The sequence below is a fragment of the Sycon ciliatum genome, chromosome 9 (assembly GCF_964019385.1).
Source record: "Sycon ciliatum chromosome 9, ocSycCili1.1, whole genome shotgun sequence".
NCBI classification, from domain to species: Eukaryota; Metazoa; Porifera; class Calcarea; order Leucosolenida; family Sycettidae; genus Sycon; species Sycon ciliatum.
Window position 1 is genome coordinate 14,573,610 of NC_088651.1, and position 6,463 is coordinate 14,580,072.

General features: G+C 47.8%; 1 long non-coding RNA gene across 1 annotated transcript; it reads left to right on the forward strand.

Moving 5' to 3' along the window:
* Nucleotides 1-1,069: 1,069 nt before the first annotated feature.
* On the forward strand, nt 1,070-6,029 carry LOC135824972 (uncharacterized). The gene is made up of 3 exons (XR_010554992.1): nt 1,070-1,768; nt 3,170-3,312; nt 4,796-6,029. It is a non-coding gene; the product is annotated as an uncharacterized LOC135824972 (long non-coding RNA).
* Nucleotides 6,030-6,463: the final 434 nt, after the last annotated feature.

The window sequence follows — 6,463 nt, forward strand, 5'->3', positions numbered from 1 at the left end:
TATTGATTCACGTGGTACCTGGGGCAAAGAGTGGTACGGTCAATACCGTAGCCACGGTAATGTTTCCGACACCCCTGGCCTGCCATAGCAGGGGTCAGCCACTCTTGAATCCGCATAACTGTGTGTGTTCGTGTGTGTGTGTGTGCGTGTGTGTATGTGTGTGCGCGTTGTGTAGACCAGGTGTGCATTGGTGGTCGATTCACATGGCTTCGCCAGTTGTGTGAATTAGACAGTTATCTGGCGCAAGTCTTGATCTGTCTAATTCAGATCTTGTTCGCTATCGTTGCTATAAGAGAAAATCTGTGCGTGCACATTCAGTGCATTTGCAGATTTGCGTGCTTCTCTTGCAACGGGCGTATACATGGTACATGGTACATGGTGTGCGCATGTGTGTGCGCATAATTTTGCGATTTCATGTGTGATGCAAAATTCGGAAAAATAATCACCTGCAATGATTTGATTTGTACGACCCAACGCGTGTATCCGCTGGATTTGTAGGCTTGTCTGTGAATCATGAAGTCTCCAGTCCAAAACCTGTGCTGGTAACAGGACGTGTGTTAAGTGCTCTCTCAATCGTGGTGATGCGGCCAAGTACCACTTTACATGCAATGAACTGTGCTGACACCATACTGAGGACATACGGGTGAAGTAGTGTCTCGCCGATGCAGTGCTGGCCCGCCTTGCAGTGGTGTCTCGCCGATGAAGTGGTGTCTCGCCGATGCAGTGGTGTCTCGCCGATGCAGTGGTGTCTCGCCGATGCAGTGGTGTCTCGCCAATGCAGTGTTGTGTCGCCGATGCAGTGGTGTGTCGCCGATGCAGTGGTGTCTCGCCGATGCAGTGGTGTCTTGCCTATGCAGTGGTGTCTTGCCGATGCAGTGATGTCTCGCAAATGCAGTGGTGTCTCGCCGATGAAGTGGTGTCTCGCCGATGCAGTGGTGTGTCGCCGATGAAGTGGTGGCCCGCCAATGCAGTGGTGTCTCGCCGATGCAGTGGTGTCTCGCCGATGCAGTGGTGTGTCGCCGATGCAGTGGTGTCTCGCCGATGCAGTGGTGGCCCGCCCATGCAGTGTTGGCCCGCCGATGCAGTGGTGTGTCGCCGATACAGTGGTGTCTCGCCGATGCAGTGGTGTCTCGCCGATGAAGTGGTGTCTCGCCGATGGTGTGGTGGCCCGCCGATGCGAATGTCTTTGCTTGATGTGTTCCTCAACACGTCAGGTGATACGGCCGCGAATCCGGCTAACTTTAAATGTATGTGTGTGTTGGAGGGTCGGGGATTGAGTCAAAAAGACAGTAATCTGTTGTTCGGCGAATATTTATTATCGGCTATTTTCGGCCGAAAGTTTGCTGCTCCCCAAATTTTCTTTTGCAAGGTTCTGTGTGAATGTTTATACAGACAGCAGCAGTACAGGCTGAAAATGTAATGCAGCTGAAATGTGTTTTATCCCCGGGAGACCGAAATTTGAATGTGCCGAGAATTGCTAGACTTACAGTAGGTTGATGAATATGGTTTCTTTACAGTGACAAGAACTTGTGTTACCATGGTTACTGTTTCTGTATTGCTGTACAGAGGCAGCATTGTGCCTTGCCATGATCAACACAGAATATACAAGACTTAGTGCAGTTGAGGCTGATGCGCCGGTTGACAAGATTAGAGGGGCTAAGGACGACAGCAGCAGGCCGGATGCTGAACAGACTGCACATGTTGAAGCGGTTTGCGTAGCCAGCATATGAACAGGCAAGATCGAGGAGCAAGTGATCACCCATACCTGGTGAGTGCATTGTTCCTTCTGCAAATTCAGTGCCGCTGTGTGCGTGTGTGCATGTGTGTGTGTGTGTGTGTGTGTGTGTGTGTGTGTGTGTGTGTGTGTGTGTGTGTGTGTGTTAGCTAGTTCGGTTGGTGGGTACACTTATGCCTGATTGTGTTGGGTCTGTTGCCAACGGGTTTGGCTGCTTGAAGGTGTAATGTTGTACCTGCCACATTTGTTGGTTCCAGGGTTCATATACTTTCTATTTGAAGTATACATACCTGTTAACCATGAACTGCTTCTGGCTAAATAAACTCTTGTGTAATCAGTGGTGCTAGTGAAGCTTATATCAGATCCACTCTGATTTAGCTACCCACACTAGTAGCAAGTATTACCTTCGCTGGGGGTAGGGGTATCCCAGGACGGATACCCTGATGCCGTCAATCCTTTTTCTGCATCTTGTCCTCACCCCCTTACTGAGGTGTGGTGAGCCGGTAGGTGGGATCATTTTCAAGTCCACCCAGAGTTTTGGGGATTTCAGGGGGTGTCGGCCGTCGGGGCGGTTCAATAGCCAATTGAGTCATCTTGCCAAGATTCCTTTTGAGTCTCTCCCCTTTCCCGGGGAGACCCACGTGGCCAGTTTTGGCAGTGAGCAACAAGCAACACGTGTGTGTGTGTGTGTTGGGGGGGGGGGGGGGGTAGGTTGGTAAAGTAACTCCAATTTCACTTCAAGGTACCAGTGCATCTAGTGTCTGCTTCTATCAAAGCAGGCATGCTCTCTATACTGGTTACCCCAGCAAGTGTAGGGTGTGCATAGGTAACTGTCTTGGCAGGTTTCTGCCGATGTACTCCGTGTGGTGTAGACCAGGTGTGCATTGGTGGTCGATTCACATGGCTTTGCCCCATGTGTGTGGATTAGACAGTTATCTGGCGCAAGTCTTGATCTGTCTCATTCAGATCTTGTTCGCTATCGTTGCCATCAGAGAAAATCTGTGGGTGCACATCCAGTGCATTTGCAGATTTGCATGCTTCTCTTGCGACGGGCGTATACATGGTACATGGTGTGTACGTGAGTGCTCACATGCATACGTGTGTTTGTGTGCGTATGTGTGTACCAGATAGTTTGGCTGGTGTCTTCACTTATGCCATATAGTGGCTGTGTGTCTGGGTGTGTTGACATCATGCTCGACTTTTAGAATGTGTATTGTCGTATCTGACACCTTTGTCGTTTTCATGGTTCGTATAACGTATGTTATAAATTCGAAGACTCCCTGCCTTATTCCTCTGTATTTCTGTATGCTACTTTGTGTGTGTGTGGGGGGGGGGGGGGGTGTACGTGCGTGTGTGTGTGAGAGTGTGGTGTGTGTGCATGCTCGCGCGCGCGCACGCGTGTGTGTGTGTGTGTGTATGTCATCTGTTTACTAGGTCATATTGGTGTGAAGTCAGCCATGACTAGTGGTTGTGTTCTGGGAGCATGCTGTCATCTGACCAGTCAAGAAACACTGCCTGAGAATACGGTAGTGTTTGGCGAGTGCTATCAGCGTCGAGTGCAAGGTGATAAACCCACGGTAAGCTTTGCGTGCCTTTTGTGTGTGTGTGTGTGTGTGTGTGTGTGCGTGTGTGTGTGTGTGTGTGTGTGTGCCATATGGTGCAGTGGTATGTGCAGCGATTTCCAATCCATGGGTTGCGGGTTCGATTCCTGACGATAATGGTCACACACGTCTTTCTTCTCTTTCTCAGACTCCTCCTGACTTTTCTTTCATTCTCCTGGGTGGTTACCAACAGGCAGTGCATGCTGGAGTATGTGGTGTGATGTGTGTGCGTGAAAAAAAATGAAAAGACCAAAAAGTAGGGATTCACTGGCCAGAAAAAGCCACTTCATAGCTGTGAAGTGTAGACCAGGTTGAATAGTGGCGGTCAATTCTTCAGCCTTGCAAGCTTTTGAATGGTGCAACACCATCACAAACTGCTATGGCTTCTGCTGTAGCATCGCTATCATCGCCTCCGGCGAGGGGCGTCAAATGGTAAAAATTTAATGGTGTGTGTTTCACCCATACCCGAGTCTTATTGAGCCAGTTCTCATTTGCACTTGCACACAGGAGATTTAGGTTGAAAGACACATTAATTCCCGTAGCTATGCAGAAGACATTACTTCAGTAACGTCTGGCGCTAGCCAGGGTCCACACAGCTTTAATTTGGTGTTTGTTTGTGTGTTTGTGTGTTTGTGTCACGCCTGGCGCTATCCCGTATCTGTTCCGTACCGTACCGTACCATCAAACACAGCTGGCCACATACAGCTGGCCGCACTATTCAAATAGGGCTTTCAAACGCAAGATCATAAAGTGAAGCAACTTGGAAGAATGAGTATGAATGCGAAGTGTATGGGGGAATGCATGTAGGGCGATAGTGCGGGTTCGAATCCCAGGTAATGCCTGAAAAAATAGGAAAATTGAAAATGTATAACATCCCTATTCTTTTTTTGCCGTCATCAAGGCGGTAGATATTCGTATTACCCTCGACCTTACCTGTCCCGTACCTGTCCCGTACCGTACCGTACAATCAAAGACGGCTGGCCACAATGCATATTCAAATAGGGCTTTCAAATACAAGATCATAACGTGAAGCAACTTGGAAGAATTAGTATGTATGCGAAGTGTATCGGGGGATGCATGCAGGGCGATAGTGCGGGTTTGAATCCTATGTTATGTCTAAAAACAAAAAGTAGAAATTAAGAAGAATGTATAACATCCCTATGCTTTTTTTGTCTAGGTCATCAAGGCAAAAAAGCATAGCGTAGGGACCTGAGCTTCCAAGCTCTCTCGTTTTCTGTTTGCTACCTCCTCTCCTTCTCAGTATCATTGAATTCTTGTCTCCAAGAAAACTGTACCTCTTCTCTAGCAGTAATAAAATTAATCACTATCGCGTTGGATTTCTTGCTCTCTCTCTTTCTCTGTCTCTCTCTCTCTCTCTCTCTCTCTATCTATCCTTCTATCTCTCTATCTCTCTCTCTCTCTCTCTCTCTCTCTCTCTCTTTCCGTGTTCAACTCCCAGGCAACGACATTACAGCTGGACTTCCTAACAAAGATATTGCCAAACTACCATCACCTGCAGACGTTACAGTCGGCAGCAGCAGCAGCAATATCTTGACCAAAGGTATCCTTGCCCCATCCACCTAACGTGGCCCTGTGTTTTTTTGCTGCAAACCCGCATTCGCTGAACACGAGGCCTAAGATGTAATTGACTAGATCAAATCACTGGGTACGCTATCAAAACCTATCAATTTCCTCTGTATGTTCTGCTGTGGGACATGTTATCGTGTCTCATTCTTTCACATGCTGATCAAATAGCACAGATATTGTTTTAACATTGTACTCAGCAGAGTAATGCTGGTGTGTGTATTTACACACAGCTAGATCATTGTCACATTCATGTGCATTGGCTGACTCGATGGTTTATATAATTATGCACCACAGGCTGATATGGGTAACCATTCATGACATCTCTCCTGAGGTGCGTTGTACACACATTTCTAACCTATTGCTTGGATATGCTGGTTCTAGGCGGTATCCCGTTACTAGGAAATGCCCACGCAAGGCTATAATCTCTGTTTCTAGGAAATGTTGGTTCTAGGCTATAATAATTATTAGGGCTCAAACGGTTAGTCCGATTATCCGGTTGCAGACCGGTTACGAAGAATTTACGGTTAATCGATAAAGATAACGGTTACGCAGTAACTTTTCAGTCAAATTTTCGAGGATCAGGTCGTTGCAAAGTATGCACTTTCGCAGGCTGTCGCACGCGTACGCAATTTCTGGGCTGTGAACTCGGTCATATCTGGTCTCTTGGTGTGAGAGTATGTATGAATGAGCATGCAAGAGAATGTACATGTGTGAGTTGTACTGGATAGGGTACATTTTTTGAATGAGTATAGTCAAATATACGGTTAAAAAAGAGTCCGCAGGATTGCCGTGGCTTATAGGTTATAGCCGTTGAACCGACCGTTAGCTCAGCAGTTAACCGTTAGGGGTAAAACCGTGACCGTTTGAGCCCTAATTATTATGCAGTTGGCATCCCTCAGTCTGGCATGCTGAAATTTTCAAGTCGACGCTCCACGACTGCCTTCTATATTTGGATTTCGTTGATGTGGCAAACAATTGCCGCTGCTTTTAACACTGTAGTTAACATACACATGATTTGCTTCTTATCTGGACAGTGTTTTTGTGTGCTATTCTGACATGGTTCTTGTGTCGTGTGATCAAGCCAAGAACACTGCTTTTCTGCTGTTCTCGGTTGTGTATGCGCTGCAGTGTGTGCACAAGTTGCTATGTCTCACATTGCTGTTCGCTATCATCGCTTCCGCAATGGGCATGTCTGGGCATGGTACATAGTGTGTGCGTGTGGGGGGGGGGGGCTGTTGGCAATTTGTGAGTGTCTGTAGGGGGGGGGGGGGGGGGGGGGGGAGGTGCTGTGGTTTGTTTCAGAGAGTGTTTGTGTGTGTTAAGCGCGATGCACAATATCACTTCTGCGATGTGATCGAGAGTTTTTTTCTGCTAAATTTTGAATCGCAGGTTATCCCAGCTCCATCTCAGGTCTCGTCGCGGAAAGTTGAGCCCAGTTCAATTTCTGCGACGAGCGATGAATATCACTTTCTACACGGTGGCGCACGTGACAGCTCGCGTGCAGTTCTGGACTGTGCATGCCCTGATACGGTGAGCCGTG